Raw genomic sequence first — 22,061 nt, forward strand, 5'->3', positions numbered from 1 at the left:
ATAAGGTACGAAACGGGAACAGAACTCTTACCAATTTCAAGAAAACGACAACCACTCACATATCCAATCATATTCATGAGTGGTGACGTCGTCGTAGAATGGTAAAAACGTACGTTCCTGATCAGCTTTTAGCTGAATGGTCTATTAAGTCATTATTACCTTCCATTATAGAAGATGTGGCAAAGGGAGGAGTCATCACTGAAGAGCAAGTTATTGCTCGTGCGCAATATTTATACTTGATTTATACTCAATCTGGCATGCTCTACGGTAAAATCCCTGACGCTCCCAGACCAGAATTTTTTTTCCTCCTCCTCCTAAATCGAACAATGACTCTCATGCTTGCGATGGCGTGATTGGTACGACATACGCGAAATCAACAAAGGCTACACCAAAAAAGGCCCGTAAGATTTCTAGTCAAAATACAAATGAGGAACTTCTCGCCTCAGAAGTAAATTCCGTCTCGATTGACAAAGGCAAAGAAACCAAGCAACCAGGAGGCAAGAAGAAAAACAAAGGGAAGAAAAAGAAACAGGAGAAATCATCACCTGAAAAATCTTTTGCAAACCCTTCTCAAGATAAGAAACCAAATCGTCCATGTCTTATATGTGATGAGGATCATTGGATAAGAGATTGTCCATATAAAGCTGAGCTTAAAAAGTTCTTCAAGAATTCAAAAGCCTCGGCAGTATTAACTAATCCGTTTCCAAATCCAGGAACAAATCTGGTTGCCAATTGTTGTAGGGAAAAGTATCCGACTCGGATGACCCTATCCCACTCTAAGGGTGATAGTTCCTTAGCAACAACTGTAAAACAAACTACTTAAGGTTTACTTCTTTATGAAAGCAAAAGAGAATGGAGAAATGCACTAACCGTTGCCTTGCGCTTAATGTCGAATCCAAACTCTTCTCTTTGGCCGCTTGCTCCTAGCTCCTTGTTCTTTTGCTTGCCCAGCTACAATGAGATCCTGCAAAATAACAAAGAAGGAAACTACAAGAGGCATGCAATCATAACTGGTTCATGGATTCGTGTAAACCAAACATGCAATCATCACAATATATTCTTGAAACAAGAGCACATAGAAGAACCTCAATAGCTTTTATTAATGAAGAAGTAAAGGTTCTGAGAGTATTACAACCATTGAAGGCTCCAACCCAGCAACACCTCCCAACAGAAAGAATTTCTCCTCTTCACCTCTCTCAAACAATCACCCAATTGCTCAATAGTGAAACCAACAGCATATCATTACTTTGCACAAAATTCCAGCCCCCTGAGCTCATAGGAGAGAGCTCAATATATAGATGAATTGAGAAAGGATGAGTCAGCTTGCAACTGATGTGTAGCTGCCTTGTGTCCTCTCTCTCTTCAGTTAATCTTTAGTTGATCTTCAGTTCTTGAGTCCACTTGGAGAACCTTGCTTCCACTTGGAGAAACAGAGCCTCTGACTCATCACAAGGCGAAATCCCTGATCCAAGTGTCATTTTTGGAAGATTCCAGAGCAATGACTCATTGTGCCACTTGTCCCATCTCGCTCAGCGCAGGTGGCCTTTGTTCCACTTGCTTTGCAACGCAGGTACACCATGGAGCAACTGAGTTTCAGCGCAGAAACCTAGTGGAGCACCTGCTTTGATTTCAGGATTGCTTGTTTTTGAGTGTTTTCAGGTGGAGAACTGATCTGAGAGCTGTTGGTTTGCTGACCTTGTTCCTCTAGGGGTAGGAACATCATGTTTAGGGAACTTTGGATCCCTTGGATTATTGACAATTCATGCTTGTTGCTGTAAGGCACAAATTTGTCTATAACAGATGCCCCCTAAAGTATGAGGTCGTTTATCGGGTGAAATGCTTTATTGAGAGGATCCGAAGTTCATTCAATCTGCTGAGAAGTGTCCTGTAATAAGATACAATACGATACATTATTTTTCATACATTTTCATGATCTAGCTGAGGCGGGCATTCCCATGCTCAGCTTTATAAATACATTTTGGTACATAGAACAGACGATCGTCTGATTGTAGATTGATAATTTTCTGCTGAAATTATCATCCTTTGAGAAGGATGATCATCTGCTGCAATGATGTACATATCAAATGTCTTTATATCCTGAATATATATCGCATCCCGGATGGATGAAACTAGATCCGGGGTCTTCAATCTCTTCCGATCTTCACTCGATGTACAAGTCGATCCATGTGAGAATTTCTTGGAGTCGAACATGGAAAGACATCGCTTGATTACCGGCCAATGATGTAAACCGTTAACAAGCGCGAGAGGAATCACCGATAAGGATGATGACCCTCAAGGTATAGCAGTACAATTCACATGGTGGGAATAAAGGACTTGGCGTCGACCACCATGCAAAATCCTCTGGTCGAAGGTCATTGATGTATACCTGTCGCCGGAAGTGAGAAACTTGCCATTGAGGCATGCAAGCTTCAAAGTACTGAAGGGGTTGTTCCTAGATCAACTCCTTGGATAATGAGCTGATGTCGACAAGGAGCGATCCGTCAAAGGAGGGCCTTAATGAATCCCACATCAGTGACACGGAATGGAGCTAGTGATTGTGATGAGGTGAAAACAAACTGTGATGTATGATTCAGGGTGGCGGTCATGAAGTGGATGAAGGATAATGTATGGCAGTGGATGGGACACGGTTGACTCTTTGCAGAACCACATCTCTTGAACATATAACGACACTGATGTGATGGATCGGTAGCATTACCCCAATTGTGGATGGTGTGGCGAGGACCATGGTTATGAGACCGGTGAATGAAACAACCCAACCCGATGTGATACGAAGGACAAAGTGTCATGTTCAAGAGTGACTTGCTACCATTAATGCTGTGAGGTTCTCCCAATTTTTCCCCAGTCATTGCTGACCAGTACCTCTTTATTTTTGTCAAGCTTGAGGAGGATAACATATGCTTGTTCTATAACCTGCCCTTCGGGCAAGCCCATCGCTATGTTTTAACGAGCCTAGCGATAGGGAAACTCGTTCTCGTCTAAAGACAAGTTTGTCGCTATTTAATCATTTTAACGAGTCTAACGACAAGGAAAACTCGGTCCTTTTCATTTTTAGAGAGTCTGAAAAGGTACGGAAAGTTAACTCCAAAATTCCTTTTTCGTCTTCTAATCCCTTAAGTCCGAAAAAGTATAAAACAATACAGAAGGGATGAATTTTCGATTGCTTTAACGAGCCGAACAAAACAAGCGCTCGATCTTTTTGTGCAATAATCCCTCAGGTCCAAAAAGATTAAAATCTAGAGGAGGGATAGCTTTCCGGTCACTTTAACGAGCTGGAAGGCCAAAACTCGGCAATCTTTTCATATTTTACGAGTCATTGAAAAGAGCTTAAAGACAACTCGTCTTTCGAGGAACGAGTGATTAACAGGGCAGCAGCAGATTCCAGGTACAGGTTGGAATATTCCAATCACGGCAGTGTCACAAGGATGGCTTAGTGAAATCACCCTTCGCAGCTGTTCCTCAAAACGGGTAAACAAACATATGGAGATGAACGATTGGCCAAATGAACGGATGGAGGTGAGACTGCAAGAACACGACCAAGGGCTTTAATATGGCTGTCAAAGGTTACATTTACCAAGGTTATTTACCGGTTCATTTTTTCTGGGTGAGCTTGAACTCTAGGGGAAGATTGCTCACAACTTATGTTTATTTTTTAACGAGCATGAACTATGTGCTAAAACTGCTCGGATCTTGCGTTTATTTTTTAACGAGCATGAACTGTGTGCTAAAACTGCTCGAAGATAAGTTTGCATGCCCCCAGCATAATAATGCAAATCAAGGTGCATGCCCCCCAAGCTTCATTGCATCCAACTCGGTGGTTGGAATGAAGGTTTACCTCGGGGATTTGTTTCATTTTTTAATGAGGTTGACACAAGATAGGAACTATCCTCGACTCCTTGTTTCATTTTTTAACGAGGTTGACACAAGATAAGAACCGTCCTTGGAGCCCACTGTATTTACAGTATTTCTATTAGGGCGATGATCCATGCCGACAAAATATTTAGGAATCTTCCGAATCCAACCAGAAGATTGGATTAGATTTCATTTTGTAGGTTTCCACCGTGGCCACTCCCGCCAAATTATTTGGAGGCGATAGGGCGAAAGTACCCATTAAGGCAGGGTCTTTTAGGAGGCCTACTCCGATATTTTGGAGCAAATGATTCCTTCCATGGATCATTGGAATGCTTCCTGTAACTTGTGAACTGTTGTGGAGAAAAGTTTGTTGGTCGACGATTGTAATTCCTCCTTGGAAGGGAAATGCAATCTTCCTGAAGTAGGTCGACACAACTGCGGCCATGGCATAGATCCATGGTCTTCCAAGTAGGATGTTGTAATCGAGGTTTCCATCAATTACTTCAACATCAATTCCTACTGTTTTGCCCCCCAGTTCAACTTGCAAGTTACTTAAAATCCCGTATGGAGTGTATGATCGTCCATCAAATGCTTTTAACGTCGCTGACGATTTCGACAAGGGTGGTGAGCCTAAATCTTTCCAGCAACTCATCGACATAAGACATGTAGATGCCCCCTCATCAATAATTGTTCGATGAACAGTTTTGTTGAGGGCTTTCACTTGAATAAGGAAAGCTAGTTGAGCTGGTAATTGCGGATCATATCCTTTATGATCAAAGGCCACAAGATTAGAATCCATTGGGCCAATCCCACCTATTGCTGATAATAAAGCTCGCTCTTGGGAAGGGCAATTTTGTGGTACCTCAAGTGTCGACATAGTGGACGGCGATTGGGCCAGGTCCTTTACTATATTATAATTCTGTGCTCCTTTGGCACGAGGATTAAACATTGGTTCGTGTACTACTCCCTTTGGCGACTTTATCATTGGCTCAGGAACGATGGGTGGCACAACTTCAGTCAAAGTTGTTGTTGAACTACTAGGTCGTTCATTAACCTTGTTGTTCGACAGCTTTGGATTCCCGTAATCTTTATTCCTTGTCAAAGCATTATTCTGTTGCTTTGAGGTAGACAACATAAGCACTTAGGATCCGGAAGCATTTTGATTAGCAACCAGATTTTGACCTGGATTAGGAAACGGATCAGTCAATACTGCTGGGGTTTTTGAACTCTTAAAGAGTTTCTTAACTTCAGCTATATGTGGACAATATTTCGTCCAATGATCCTCATCGCATATATGACACCCTGCCGGGGGTTTCCTTTTTCTTCCTGTCTTTTTCTTCTTGCCCCCTGGTTGCTTCAGTTGTTTGCCCTTGTCGGTCGACATGGCATTTACTTCTGAGGCAAGAAGTTTTTCATTTGCATTTTGACTGTAAATTTTGTGCTTGCCAATCACGTCATCGCCGGCGTGAGAGTCATTGTTTGATTTAGGAGGAGGAGGAATTGAGAATTCCGGTCTAGGGGTGTCAGGTATTTTGTCGTAGAGCGTGCCGGACTGAGTATAGACCAAGCCCAGATATTGCGCACGAGCGATAACCTGCTCTTCCGTTACGACCCCCCCCTTTGCCACATATTCCGTGATGGCAGGAAGTAATGACTTGATAAACCATTCAGCTAATAGCTGATCGGGAACGTACGTTTTTACCATCCTACGACGACGTCGCCACTCATGTATATGATCAGATATGTGGGTGGCAGTCGTCTGTTTGAAGTTGGTGAGGAGTTCTGTTCCCGTTTCATACCTTATCGGTAATTGAAAATGGGTTAAAAAGGTTGTGGCTAAGGTACTGAAGTTGTCGAACGAAGCTCTAGGCAATTCAATATACCATTTTGCCGCTGGACCCGTTAACGTCCTCTGAAAAAGGCGAAGTCTTATCGAATCATCATTCAGGGTGTTTGATGAACACCATAGATGGAATGTCATCACGTGATTCGACGGGTCTTCACCTGGATTTCCATTAAATTTAGGAATGTCTGATGGAAGTTTGTGTGGAATCGCTGGCCACCAAGGGGCATAAGCAATTGGATCATTCGTCAGCCGGTTTAGATCTGGTAATTCTAGAGTTGCTACAAAGGGCAACTGTTGATTCAGGTTAGGTGAAGCATATCCAGGATAAGATGGAATCGCCTGAGCAGTGGGTCTTTGCAGACCAGCATAATGCTGGCAACTTTGACAAGGTTGATGGGCATAACCATTATAGTATGGTTGCCCATTACTTACAAAGACTTGTTGCTCAGGTCCTTGATATGATTGCTGGAATGGCGGTTGTTGACCAATACTGGATGATTGACCAGGTTGAGGAGTCACAGTAGTTGTTTGAGCCTGAGTCGCTCCAGATAAGGAGGCACTACCCTGAGATTGCGATTGAGTCGTTGAGACAAGTGGTTGTTGTATTGCAACCTGAGATTGGGGTTGACATACAACAGGTGGAGCTTGTACTTGCGACACATTCACTATATGGTGGGAATATTCGACACAGGGTGTACTGGTTGCATCGAATATACAACTCCTGGTTGTTGAGGCAGTATTGGTAACCAACCGCTGGATGTAATTCCAGTTTGACCTGAACTTTGTTGTGAACTCACGTATGGGCATCCTCCCGGAGGAGGTAGTGAAAGGGCATACTGCCCCCCATATGGTATCAATCCGGAACTCAAGGGGATTGATTGCCCAGATTGACCTCCAAATGGATCAATTTGGCGAGTTTCAACATAAGAAATACCAGATGATAATCCGGATGAAGAAATAGGAACTAACCATGTCATTGTCCCTGATTGGACTCCGGCTTGTTGTTGACAATTTGCCGTGACAGATGGTATACCAGCGAACATCGTTGGAGTAGCAGCAGGAGGCTCTGCTGCAGCTGTGTCGGACGACACAGTCCTAGATGTCGACGGTTGTTCAGACATATCTAGTCTATCCAAAAGATTTCTTAGCGATTCTACAGGAACTTCCACTTGTGGTGGACTAACTTCGAAGATCAACGAGGGAAGGGTGATGATTATTCCGCTTAAAATAAATTTTATAACGACGCTTTAGACACAACTCGCTTTTTCAGTTTTAAAGAGTCGAGAAAAAGCTAAAGATGACTCTAGTCTCCTTCGATGTTTTAATGAGCCCGAAGTGACAAATGCTCGGATGGACTTTTTCAGTTATAGAGTTTGAAAAAGGCCAAAAGAAACTACTCTGGAGTTCCAGGCAGAGGGTGTGCCAAACTTTTCGCGAAACCACAGAATACGTTTTACGGTACGGGTGGTCGATCTTTGTGAATGCTGTGTTCACTGCATCGCGATCAGTAGGGCGGCCGACACGGCTTCCTATGGATAAAGGCTTTGTTCCTATAGGGGTCTCCCAATATATACGCGACGGTACGTGGGAGCACAAGTCCGTATTAGTGCCACCGACTCTCAGGAGGAATCACCCACCTTCGTAGAGATCGACAGTCACTATGTTTAACGACGCCGGAACACGTCTCTACCTAGACCTCTATTCGTTTGCATTATGTTACAAAGCGTTGTTATGTAAATTGGATTTATTTTAATGTTGATCTTGCTTAGCAGTTTGCCTTTAAGGATCACCACGAGATGTATGTAACAAATTCCTGAATGCAGTCTAAGATGAGAAGCAAACTTTTCAATCTTTCAACTTTGAAAACCTTAACTACTGAGGGAAAAGAAAGGCAAATCTTTTCACACAGATCATAGAGCACACACTAAATGCAAATTTTTCCTAAATCGTCAAGCAAACAGTCAAATGCAAAATGCACAATGCATGTATTTTCTTTTCCCTTTCTTAATGTGGATGGGTTACAAAAAGAAAGTTGTTATATAACTTTGATTTCGATTTAAAGCGAAAGTAAACAAGCTTGTCCAAAATCAAAAGACACCTTAAGATTTACTTGCTTAATCACTGGAAATGCATGAAATCAAACCATAATGACGAAAGTAAATGACTAATCAGCTATGGACAGCAAACAAGCTAACTCTTTAGACCAGCAAAATGCCTAACACAGGTTCAGATCTAAGAGGCCAAAAGCAAGACTAGTTTACTCTTCGTTATGGGAAATTGTAAATGAGTAAGAAATACAAAGAACAAGTACAATTTCGTTATATAACAGAGGCAGAATGATGGCAAGTAATATTGGTTTCAGAACAGGTGCAAGACTGGTAACTGGCAGCCAAATCTATAGTGAAAACAGGCAAGAAAAAAGGAGGAAACCCCAACTGCACTAGGCAAAATTGGGCCAACGCAGGTGCTGCACAGCCAGTCTGGCTCTCAGCGCAGGTAGTCCCTTCAGGACCTGCGTTGCAAAGCAGGTAGCCTGTGTACTACCTGCTTTGGAAAACGAAAGTTGCGTTTTCACAGTTTCCGGGTCACAATTTTCTCAAAAATGCACAGTTTTTGCTCAAATCAGAATCAATCAGTCAAGCACGCTCAAAGGGATGATTAGGAAGGTGAAAAGCTATCACTAAGAGCTTACAAGGATCCTTGTAGATCAGCTCTTCAAATCATGAACTTGCTCAGAAATGAGCTAGAGTAGCTGCCCTCTACTTCGCTTTTGATATAGTCAAAAGCTTTTCGATTTGGTACTCTTTTGTTCAGGAAATGAATAGCAAAATACTACAAACACAATCAAACGGATACGATCCCCAGCGGAGTCGCCAGTTTGTTGTAGGGAAAAGTATCCGACTTGGATGACCCTATCCCACTCTAAGGGTGATAGTTCCTTAGCAACAACTGTAAAACAAACTACTTAAGGTTTACTTCTTTATGAAAGCAAAAGAGAATGGAGAAATGCACTAACCGTTGCCTTGCGCTTAATGTCGAATCCAAACTCTTCTCTTTGGCCGCTTGCTCCTAGCTCCTTGTTCTTTTGCTTGCCCAGCTACAATGAGATCCTGCAAAATAACAAAGAAGGAAACTACAAGAGGCATGCAATCATAACTGGTTCATGGATTAGTGTAAACCAAACATGCAATCATCACAATATATTCTTGAAACAAGAGCACATAGAAGAACCTCAATAGCTTTTATTAATGAAGAAGTAAAGGTTCTGAGAGTATTACAACCATTGAAGGCTCCAACCCAGCAACACCTCCCAGCAGAAAGAATTTCTCCTCTTCACCTCTCTCAAACAATCACCCAATAGCTCAATAGTGAAACCAACAGCATATCATTACTTTGCACAAAATTCCAGCCCCCTGAGCTCATAGGAGAGAGCTCAATATATAGATGAATTGAGAAAGGATGAGTTAGCTTGCAACTGATGTGTAGCTGCCTTGTGTCCTCTCTCTCTTCAGTTAATCTTTAGTTGATCTTCAGTTCTTGAGTCCACTTGGAGAACCTTGCTTCCACTTGGAGAAACAGAGCCTCTGACTCATCACAAGGCGAAATCCCTGATCCAAGTGTCATTTTTGGAAGATTCCAGAGCAATGACTCATTGTGCCACTTGTCCCATCTCGCTCAGCGCAGGTGGCCTTTGTTCCACTTGCTTTGCAACGCAGGTACACCATGGAGCAACTGAGTTTCAGCGCAGAAACCTAGTGGAGCACCTGCTTTGATTTCAGGATTGCTTGTTTTTGAGTGTTTTCAGGTGGAGAACTGATCTGAGAGCTGTTGGTTTGCTGACCTTGTTCCTCTAGGGGTAGGAACATCATGTTTAGGGAACTTTGGATCCCTTGGATTATTGACAATTCATGCTTGTTGCTGTAAGGCACAAATTTGTCTATAACACTAATGATAATGCTTCCCCGTCCCAAGTACTGATATTGTCGGTTTCGAAGCAGCAAAATGATGCTTTAATATCAACAAGGCATAAAGATTACGGGAATCCACAGCTGTCGAACAACAAGGATAACGATCAAATGAGTAGTTCGACAACAACTTCAACAGAAGTTGTGCCACCCATCACCCAAGAGCTAACAATAAAACCACCGAAGGGAGTAGTACACAAGTTGACATGGTCTTGAGCCCGGAAACATCTGGAACTTGGCGGTATGAGGTAGTTGGCGCGGAGGTCTTGAGTACAGGAGCAGCAGGTGACAGTACTAGCATTCGATTCTCCACCTCACGGGAATGATGGTCGCGGAAGGTGAAGAGAGTGGGAGGTATTTAATCCTTGTGCCAAAGCAGCACAGCATTATAATATAGTGGAAGATTTGGCCCAATCACCATCTGCTATGTTGACACTTGAGGTACTGCAAAATTGCCCCTCCCAAAAGCAAGATTTATTATCAGCAATAGGTGGGATTGACCCAAAGGATTCTAATCTTGTGTCCTTTAATCACAAAGGATATGATCCTCAGTTACCAGCTCAACTAGCTTTCCTCATTCAAGTGAAAGCCCTCAACAAAACTGTTCATCGAACAATTATTGATGAGGGGGCATCTACATGTATTATGTCGATGAGTTGCTGGAAAAATTTAGGATCTCCACCATTGTCGCGATCCTCGATGACACTAAAAGCATTTGATGGACGAACATATACCCCATATGGGATTTTAAGTAACTTTCAAGTCGAACTGGGGGGTAAAACTGTAGAAAAAGATGTTGAAGTAATCGACGGAAACCTCGATTACAACATCCTACTGGGAAGGCCCTGGATATATGATATGGCTGCCATTGGTCGACCTACTTCAGGAAGATTTCATTTCCCTTTCAAGGAGGAATTACAATCGTCGACCAACAAACTTTTCTCCCCAATAGTTCCCAAGTTACGAAAGCATTCCGATGATCCATGGAAGCCATCATTTGCTTCAAAATATCGGAATAGGCCTACTAAAAGACCCTACATTGATGGGTACTTTTTCCCTACCGCCTCCAAACAATTTGGCGGAAGTGGCCACGGTGGGAACTTGCAACATGATATCTTCTAGATTCAGAAGATTCCTGAACATTTTGACAACATGGATCATCGCCATTTTAGAAATATTGTAGCAATCAATTTTCTTGGCCTGGGGGGCAAACCAAAATCAACGTTCATCGAGTGTTTGGATAGATAAGTCTAAAGAATATGGTACCTCTTCAGGTCCTTGGTCGCATGTACATTCTACAGACAAAGGAATCATTCAGTCAATGAGGTTAAGAGAGGCACCATGGGAAGATTACCACCATCGTCCCCATCTTCCGGATTACCACGAAGATTATTCCAGTGACCTTAATCATCCTTTAGTTTTTGATTTTCTATAAAATACTGTAAATACAACGGATTCAGAGGATGGTTCTTATCTCGTGTCAAACTCGTTAAAAAATGAAACAAGGAATCTTGAGGATAGTTCTTTTACTGTGTCAACCTCATTAAAAAATGAAACAAATCCCTTTCTAAGTCGAGTCTTTCAAAATATCTTGGAGGTAAACCTTCATTCCAACCACCGTGTTGAATGCAATGAAGCTTGGGGGGCATGCACCTTGATTTGCGTTATTATGCTGGGGGCATGCAAACTTGTCATGAGCAGTGTTACCGCAGGGTTCAAGCTCGTTAAAAAATAAACCCGTATCGAGCAGCGTTCAAGCTCGTTAAAAATTAAACATAAGAAATGAGCAAATGTTTCCCCTAGAGTTTAAGCTCATTCATTAAAAAATGAACCAATTTCTGGTAAATAACCATCGTGAATGCATTATCATCAAACTTTGAGCCTTTGTCGTGTTCTCATCATCACCTCCACTCTGTTTTGGCCGATCATTCACCTCCATTTGATTGTTTACCCTTTTTGAGGAACAACTGCGAAGAGTGATCCTGTTAGCCATCCTTGTGACACTACCGTGATTGGAAAATTCCAAACCTTACCTGGAATCAGCCGCTACCCGAATTTATCACTCGTTCCTCAAAAAACGAGTCTCCTTTAAGCTCTTTTCATCTGACTCGTAAAATATGAAAATATTGCCGAGCAATTAGCCTCTCCAGCTCGTTAAAGTGACCAAAAGTGCTATCCCTCCTTTAGATTTTAATCTTTTTGGACCTGAGGGATTATTACACAAAAAGATCAAGCGTTTGTTTTGTTCGGCTCGTTAAAATTACCGAAAATTCATCCCTTTTGTATTATTTTATACTTTTTCGGACTTAAGGGATTATATGACGAGAAAGGATTATTGGATTTTTCTTTACGTCCCTTTCAGACTCTCTAAAATTGAAAAGGATCAAGTTATCTTTGTCATTAAACTCGTTAAAACCGAATAGCGACAAACTTGTCCATACAGACAAGAAAGAGTTTCACTATCACTAGGCTCATTAAAACATAGCGATGGGTTTGCCCGAAGGGCAAATTATAGAACAAGCATATGTTATCCTCCTCAAGCTTGACAAAAATAAAGAGGTACTGGTCAGCAATGACTGGGGAAAAATTGGGAAGAAAACTTGAAGAAACTTTGTTGGTAGCAAGTCGCTCTTGAACATGACACTTTCACTCCACATCCGAGTCGGGTTGGGTTGTTCTATTCATTGGTCATATCACCATTGGTCCATCACACCATCCACATTTTGGGTTAACGCTACCAATCCATCATGTTAGTGTCGCCGGTATGTTCAAGAGAAGTCGCTCAGAGAATTCACCTGTGTCTCATCCACTACAATACATTGACGCTCCATTCTTTCATGACCACCACCCTGAACCTTATATCATCAGATCGTTTTCACCTCCATTAAAATAATTTGCTACGTTCCATGTCGTAGATGTGGGATTCATTAAGGCCCTCCTACGACGAATCGCTTCTTGTCGACATCAGCTCATTATCCAGGAAGTCGATCTAGGAACAACCCTTTCAGTACTTTGAAGCTTGCATGCCTCAATGGCAAGTTTCTCACTTCCGGCGACAAGTTTACATCAATGGCCTTCGACCGAAATATTTTGTGTGGTGTTCGACACCAAGTCCCTTTTTCACACCACGTGAATTGTACTGTCGTACCTTGAGGGTCATCATCATTATCGGTGATTCCTCTCGCGCCTGTTAACAGCTTACATCACTGGCTGGTAATCAAGCGATGTCTTTCCATGTTCGACTCCAGAACATCTATCACATGGATCGACTTGTACTTTGAGTGAATATCGAACGAGATTGAAGACCCCGGATCTAGTTTCATCCATCCGGGCTGCGATATATATTCAGGAAAATAAAGACATCAAATGTACATCATTTTTGCACAGATAATCATCCAATCTAAGGGATGATGGCTCTACCAGAATAATCAGTCTGCACACAGATGATTGTCTATCCTATGTACATGAAAATGAATTTATAAAGCTGAGCATGGGAATGCCCGCCTTATCCAGATCATGAAAATATTATGAAGATAATGTATTGTATTGTATCTTATTACAGGTCGCCTTCCAACTCGAAAAAACTTCGGATCCTCATGATAAACATTTCACCCGACATCAAAAGATTAACGACCTCATGCTTTAGGGGGCAACTGTTATAGACATGTTTGGGCACTGCAACCCCAATCATATATGTCCATAAACCAAGGACTCCTAAGTCCCTAAAAGTGTTGTTTCACACCCTAAAGGAACAAGGTCAGTTGATTACATCATCTCCCAGAAGTTCTCCACAGAAAACTGCTCAGAACTGGTCAAATCTGGACCATGCAGACTACCCAGTGTAGAAGGTGCGATGCATCCCACCTGCCCAAATTAAATGGTGCGATGCATATTGGATAGCTCTTCTGCAGGGTGTGATGAGCGAGAGTGGACAAATGGCAGAGACAGTTTGCAAGGTGGTTCGACATGGAATCTTCCAGAAACTTCTCCTTTGACACTTGCCTCTTTGAATTCGCCCAGGGATGAGTAAGAGATCATCAATCTCCAAGTGGAATCAAGAACTATCAAAGAGAGGACACTAATAAAATCTCAGAAGTTGACTCACCTCCATGCAATCATCTATATAGGGATCCCTCATCCCAGAGATCTAGAGGCTGGAATTTTGTATCTTGTAAGGAAGTGCTGCTGGTTTCTTGGTGTAACGTCATAGTGTTGGGTGATCTAAGCTTTTCATGAGGTGAAGAAGGGCTTTCTTGCTGAGAGGATGACGTTGGGTCAGAAAAATTGGTTGTAATCCTCTTTGCTATTCTTGATATTAATAAAGCTATTCAAGTTTTCCTCCACATTCTTGTATGATTGATGATATATGCATTTGTGTTGTCAATATATATCTGGTCCTATATTGTTTGTGATAGTAGATCTCTTTTTTTGGATAGTGTTATGCTGCTTTGATTCCACATGTGCTCTTTGAAGCTGGGTAGACGAGGAAGCGAGTGGCAAAGATCTATCAGAAGGGAGAGGAATCAAGCAAGAAACCAAGTGCAAGACAGAGGTTGGTCTCCTTTGTTCCCCTCTTATCTACTTCTCATAAAGGAAAATGAAAGTATTTTTAGTTTGTTTGTTTCTAAGATAGCTACCAGTCTTAGTGGGACTAGCAGCTCTGCATAGACACTAGATTTCCCAATAACATAAAGAAGCAAGAGAAAGAAAAACAAAGTAAGAAAATCAAGAAACAAACAAGAAAGCAAACACTACTCCTACTCCTAAAATAACTAGAGCATAGCCCAACTCACGTGAAGTGATACTTCTAATGCAGCCATCGACGCATTGGTGTGCCCATGTAGGCGAGAGCATCATTGACAAGAAAGATATGCAAGAAGACCAATAGACAAGAAAGACACAACAATTTAAACCAAAACATTCGAAGCTTGAATGCATCCACATAAAAGAAAAAATTGAAATCACATGAAAGTCACTTTGTGGATGTATCATGGTGTTTTGTCACACTGTGCGTGACAGACAAGCATGTACACACCTTCGAACTTGACAAACGAGAAACATAAAGAAAGAAGGAAACTTATGTTTCACCATAGTGCTTGTTACATATGACTCCTCCAATGCATGAGCAATAAGATCGCGTGATTCCGGTGGAGGATGCGAAAACTATGAAATAGATTGATTTTCAGTGTAAACAACATAGTGATGAGGAGTTTGGAAAAGTTTAACAGATTTCTGATCGGAAGTGGAACTAACCTCAAGGCTACGAGAACCAGACATAACCATCAACTCGGGCTGAAGTTCCTCAACATGAGTAGTCTCCAGTTTAAAAGATGGATCATCAAAGATCAGTGGCTTAGAAAGATCAACAATAGACAAATTAGAATCGTGATCAGATGAATGAATGAAAATATCACTACCACCACGATCAGAAAAATCAAGATGATGGACAACGACATGCTCATGATCTGATGAATTATAAAGAGGGGATGATGAAAAACGGAAAATTTCACCCTCTATGTTTCCGGAAATGTAAGATGAGAGATTTGGTGGATCTGGGAGGATAGATTTGTCCTCTTCACAATCAAATGAAAGTTTGGCATCCCACATGTTCTTCAAATGATCAAAAATAGAAATATTCGGGAATGAATTTTCACAAGATGGAACATAAATAGTAGAATCGTGGAAGATGTCAGGATAAAGTAGACGAGGTGTGGACAAAAGGAGGTCATCCTTCACCGAAGATTCTTGTTCAGACTCCCACACATACTCATCAAAAATTATAGTGCAGGTTGGTTGTTCAACATTAACTCCGTCCAATACTTGATCTTTGTGAACATCACATGTGAGATCAGAGACGGATGAGCACAACACACCAAAATCCAGAGGATCAAAGAGACCACATGACAACCATTGCAGTTATAGTCTAAATCTACGTAGATATTCTGAGAAGGTGGGGCAGGATGAGATGGTGACAGATTAATAGATAGGTTCTCAATTTATCCCACCTCGACCTACGGAGCTAGAGTTGTTTGATGAGATGGGGACGAAGGGTCACTTGGGACAACAAACTTGTCTATCTCAGATTTATAAGCTCTAAAACGAGGTATGTATGGAGAGGTTCGAAAGATACTAATTCACGTGGATTCTGAGAAACATGAACAAGATATTGAAATCTTTCCTCTAGAAATTTCCAGTCAACTTCATCTTCAAGAAATTCGTAATAGTAATGAAGAAAATGATTGTGAAAATCTTGAAGAGATTCGTCCAGTTATTTTCGCAATTATAATTATTTTTTATTAAGTGCTTTATGGTCATAAATAACGAAAACACGGCATAATTCTCTGAACCTGTGATCAAAATAGTGTACAGAGGTCGCGGGCAATGTGTGACACCATTGCTTTGCGCGCCCTTCGAATGTGAAAGCGAACAACCCACATGCAATGTCATCCTAGGGGACATCATGCTTGTCACAGAAGCCAACAAATGCCTCTGTGTGCCTAAACAAGGGTGTTCCATTGTCACAATTGAAATTATATCTGGACAAGTCATATATAATGATCGTCGACACATCGAAATCAACAAAGTTAGAGAAACATGTGAGGGTTATGATTTCAACAGAAGTCATGAAATATGTGCAGAAATTCAAAACAGACTTCAAGGGTTCAACTTTTCATCTGGTCCTCCTTCTAGCGCTAGAAATGTTGATGGTGATGGACCCACCAACGTTAAGGGGATCTCCTTGATATGAAGTCCCAACTAAACCTCAAACTATTTGGAGTAGGAGTCCCAGCGGTGGGTGGTAGTGTAATGGCTTGACTGCGGTAGCGTACAGAGGTAAGTAAGATAAGTTTGGGTGAGAGCAAGTGTGTGACCCTATAGAGAGTCAAGTGCGATGCATGAAGGTTCTAACGCATGGAGGGGAAAATAAAGTGCACCCCTTAGAATCCTGTAATAGTACAAAACTTGAAAGGAACACATGAGTGGAATGACATCACAAACTAAAATGTAGAATAGTCCACAAATTAAAGTGACAGGTTAATCCAACAACACGTGTGGAACATGATTCGTACAATTTCATACAAAGTAGTCATAAGAAAATGCATAAGTTAAACAACATAAATTACTAAAGCAACCAGAATAGTCCAACTACAATAACAACATATGCCTCAAAGTGTGTTGACTTTGTTATTATTATTATAAGTGAAAGTTCCATCCTTACATACACCATTGATGACCACTAACCCCAATAGTGGAACATTATAGTCAAGAACACCTGCTCCTCCAAAGAAGTATACTCGCTCTACGTTGTGGAGAAGCCAAGGCTCGTCACAATAATCCCAAGCCTTTTCTAAGCTTAAGCCTAGCCAAAAGCTTGGCTCCCAAAATCCCCTTCTGTGAGTTATGAGGTTCTATTTATAACAAAGGGTGGCATGACCCTTGACATTCCCCCTTTGTGACTCTTTGACTTTCCTCGTGACTCTTCAACTTCCTGACAAATAACTCATTACATAATATGATGACCTTTCACATTCCACTAATGACACTTGAAATTTCACTTACAACATATTGTTAGGGTCCAACACTAACCCCTTTATTTATGTAATAGGGTCGAGTCATAGTTATAGTTAGTTAAAGAGTCAATAAAGCTCGTATTAATAATTGTAAGTGGTTTACCCGCATTTAAGAAAGGGACCACAGTTAGTTGCAACAGGCCATAATTAATAAATAAAGTGGTTAACCCATGTTATGCAAATGACCACTAGTCTTTAGGTTGTTGAAGGTCATTTAACTATAAATAGTCGTAGATAGAAGAGAAAGGTCATCGAGTCTTATTTTGTAATCGAGCTCTACTCTACTGGAGGTTTCCCCCTCGAAGAGGCAAGTGAACATTGCTTTTATCTCTTAATAATAAAATACTTGTTGTTTTTCTCATTTTATTCTGTGTTTTGGGCTGTATTTCTTCGCATATTTGGCATTCTGAAATTTCTCGCAGGTCAAGAGCATAACAAGTGGTATCAGAGCAATTTCTAGGGCTGGCGGTACTTCCATTTTTGGCAGAATATTTTTTAGGCTAGAGACATGTTCCGACGTCTTTAAACCACGGGATCTGTCGTTGAGCGCATAAACCTGCGGATTTGTGGAGGCATGCGTGCAGGAAATACAAGAGGTGGTCACGCTTGCTGGAATCCCTTGTAACCCCTATGGGTACCCCTTCGAGTAGTAGTGCATTAGACAGAACCACGCACGGACTGCCTTCCACATACCCTTTGGGTATATCGGAAGCCCCCTAGGCTCACCTGAAACCTCGCCTTAGATAAGTCATCGGCCGTCTTACTGCTATAGTACACTGAGAACAACACTCGGGGATATTACTCGCGTGTACAATAGGGTAGTTGGGTAGTACAGCTAAGGGTACGGTTGATCCTCCTTAGTTAGTGCGTTGAAAGATTGGGTCGAGTACTATTGTTGGACCCTTATGTATATTGCGATCTGTAGCACCTAGCACTCCTTTGAAACCATAGTTCCCTCGACTCTATGAAGATCGCCCATTATCTTATTTTCCAGATCAGATCCACCAGTTGGGGTTCTACCGCCGCAGTACGATTCAGATCTAGCAGTTGGGGTTGTATTGCCGCTGCAACAATTAGATCCACCAGTTGAGGTTATACTGCCACAATGCCATTCAGATCTAGCAGTTGGGGTTCTGTCGCCATTGTAATCCAACTCACATTCAGTCGTTGGGGTTTCGCAGGAAGATCTAACCATCTGCGTAGTGAGGCTTGTGGCTCCTATAGTCTGGGCTCGATTTTCGTAGGACATTGGGTAGGATCAAGTTTTCTAGAATTTGGCGACTATAGTATTAATCAGTGGGGACTTACAAGAGACTTAGCCCATAAGAATTAGGGTGACGAGTTGATCGCAGTGGTACCATTCACTTGTTAGCTTCAATATTCGGGCATTCCCAATTTTTTTCAAAGTGACGTCTAGTGACTGAGATCTGTGTATGGTAGAAATGAGAGCTCAAGTCATGGCCAACGAGAAGATCAAGCGCCTTGAACAAAATTTGGATTCTTTCCAGGAACAGATGCAAAAATTAATGGCATAATTCAATATGAGCACGTCGAGGTTGCATCTGGACGCACATGGTATTAATGAAGACCTTGAAGGAGAATCTAGCCATCATATTCACTTCCATGGAAATCGCCAACATTCCCACCCTCGGCCACCCAAGCTGGACATGTATAAATTCGATGGCTCTAATCTGGTAGTGTGGGTAGCATAAATGGAATGATATCCATGATGATCAAACTAAACTACGTGTGGGAGTCCTTTACTTGGACCAAGAGAGATGGCAATGGTGGCAGTGGCATCGAAAATGCTATTCTGGGAACATAACTTGGCAGGTGTTCTCAAAATCCCTTTGTGACTGCTTTGACAGAGAATCTAATTTTTTGGGTCATCTTACTAATCTTCGATAGACAGGCACAGTAAAAGACTACATTGCAGCCTTCCTGACACTAGCCATCCAAACAGAAGGTCTAGGAGATGAATTCTACTTGGAATGTTTTATAAGTGGTCTCAAAGAAGTTATCCAAGTACATGTCTGGATGCACCACCCACCTACATGTATAGATTCTTGCACAAAGGCTGTTGAAGTGGAATGTGCTTTAACTGCCGAGTCTACTCATCCAAATTTCATAGCCAAGGGACACCCCACCCAGGCTCAGGGCCCTACCCAAACACTTAAGGTTCAAAAGGTGTCCCCAGCAGAAATAGTTGAAAGAAGAAAACAAGGATTGTGCTACTACTATGATAACAAATACTCCACGGGGCATAAATGCAAGGAATCAAAATTCTTTCAAATTGATTTTACTAATCACAACTCATCGGAGGAAGCCCCACCCCTTGGGGGACCAAAGGACGAAGTTTAGGAAACCCAACAGGCCAATGAGCTCAAAGTTATGCCAGAGGAACCAGTTATCTCGCTACATTCTTTGGTGGGCATTTCTGCACCCCAAAATATCAAAATCAGAGGCTTTATTAAACATCGCCTAGTAGTAGTAATGATTGATAGTGGTAGCACTCATAACTTTATCCATTAGCGAGTTGCCGAAGCTACTCATTGTTTTGTAAGGGCAGTCTCTTATTTTCAGGTCCTTATTGTTGATGGAGGGACAATGAAATGTGAAGGCCGCTACGAAAATATTAAACTTCAGATGGGATACTACCACCTAAAGACCCACATGTCTGCGATTAACGTGGGTGGTTGTGACGTTGTCTTGGGTGCTGAATGGCTTCGCACACTAGGACAATCACAATGGATTTCCAGGAGTTATATATGAGCTTTAAGTAGAATGACCACATGCATACACTCCATGGACCCTAGGCAGGTGCTCCTTCTATAATCATCTCGTATCAAATGGAAAAGTTGTTGAAAAAGGGCCATCATGGATTTATCGCCCAGTTTAATTCCATCCAGACCATAAAACCCACTACTCTTCATATTCATTATGAGATTCAATAGGTCTTAAACTACCACTAGCAGGTATTTGAAAAACCTAAAGAGCTTCCACTCTCTAGAGGGGAACATGATCATAGGATCACTTTGGTCCCAACGGCACAGCTGCCGAATGTGCGCCCATATCGATATCCTTTTGCCCAAAAGAATGAAATTGAAGAAACCATCAAGGAACTCCTTGAAGCCAGTGTTATTCATCCTAGCATCAGTCCTTATTCATCACTAGTGGTCATGGTGCTCAAGAAAGATGGATAATGGCGCATGTGTCTAGACTTTCGAGCCCTCAACAAGCTCACTGTCAAAGACAAATTCCCTATCCCAGTTGTTGATGATTTGTTTGATGAACTACATGGTGCTAAATTCTTTACTACGCTAGATCTTCGCTCTGGCTATCACCAAATACACATGAAAGAAGTAGACATTCCCAAGACTGCTTTCTGAACTCATGAAGGCCATTATGAATTCTTGGTCATGCCATTTGGTCTCTATAATGCCCCATCCACTTTTCAAAGCCTCATGAATCACTTGCTGAAACCATATCTCTAAAAATTTGTCCTCGTTTTCTTTGATGACATTCTCATCTACAACCTAACTTGGGAAAAACATCTTCAGCATGTAGACCTGCTCTTGCAACTGCTCCGGAATCACAAATTATTTTTCAAATTGTCCAAGTGCTCTTTTGGCGTGGAAGAAGTCGAGTATTTGGGACACATTGTGGGTCGTGAAGGTGTCAGGGTTGATCCAAAAAAGATACAAGCAATGCAAGATTGGCCCCAACCAAAAACCTTGAAGAGTTTGAGGGGATTCTTGGGTCTCACTGGCTACTATCGAAAATTTGTCTGCAATTATGGTCGCATTGCTAGACCCCTCACTAACCTTCTCAAGAAAAATTCATTCCTCTAGACTGATGTAGCACAACAGGCGTTTATGGATCTCAAACAGGGCATGTGTTCCACTCTAGTATTGGCACTACACACTTCACCAAATCTTTTGTGATTGAATGTGATGCTTCAGGTACTAGTATTGGTGTTGTCTTAATGCAAGAAGGTCGACCCTTGGATTTCACCAAGCAATGACTGAGTGGGAAACATCTGGGACAATCTACCTATGAGAAAGAGATGATGGCCATCTTACATGAAGTGGATACCTGGCGACCATACTTATTGGGGCGACGTTTCCAAATCTACACAGACCATCAAAGCCTCAAATATTTTTTGGAGCAATGTCTATCCTCACCACAAAAAAATATGTAGTTAGCCAAAATGTTGGGATATGATTATGGGATAATTTACAAGAAAGGGCATGACAATGTAGTAGCGGATGCTTTATCATGCCAATTTGAGGATGAAAGCGCCCTACTATCAATCTCTCTTCCCATACCAGATTGGATTGAAGAAGCCCACAAGGAATGGTTTTCACACCCCTCTCTCCCAACTCATTAATAACTTGAGATTAGATCCTAATTCCTCAGTTGGCTACTCTTGGAAGGATGAGATTCTTCACTATAAGGATAGAGTATTTATATCACCGACATCCACCCTAAAAACGTGCATTTTGACAGAGTTGCACTCATCTCCCATTGTAGGCCATGTAGGCTTTTAGAAGACTTATGCTCGCACTCGTCGTTCTTTCTTTTGGACAGGCATGAAAAATGACATTCTTACTTTTATGGCTGAATGTGATGTGTGTCAACGCCACAAAGGAGAAACAATCAAGTTACCAGGCACCTTACAACCATTGTCAATCCCTGCCTCTATCTAGGCAGATGTTTCTATGGATTTCATTACTGGTCTCCCAAATTCAGGCAACAAATCAGTGATCATGGTGGTCATGGATAGACTTTCTAAATATGCTCATTTTT

The sequence above is a fragment of the Pinus tabuliformis genome, chromosome 3_1 (assembly GCF_031772625.1).
Source record: "Pinus tabuliformis cultivar Carrire ecotype Pingquan chromosome 3_1, CPIR1, whole genome shotgun sequence".
Classification (NCBI taxonomy): domain Eukaryota; kingdom Viridiplantae; phylum Streptophyta; class Pinopsida; order Pinales; family Pinaceae; genus Pinus; species Pinus tabuliformis.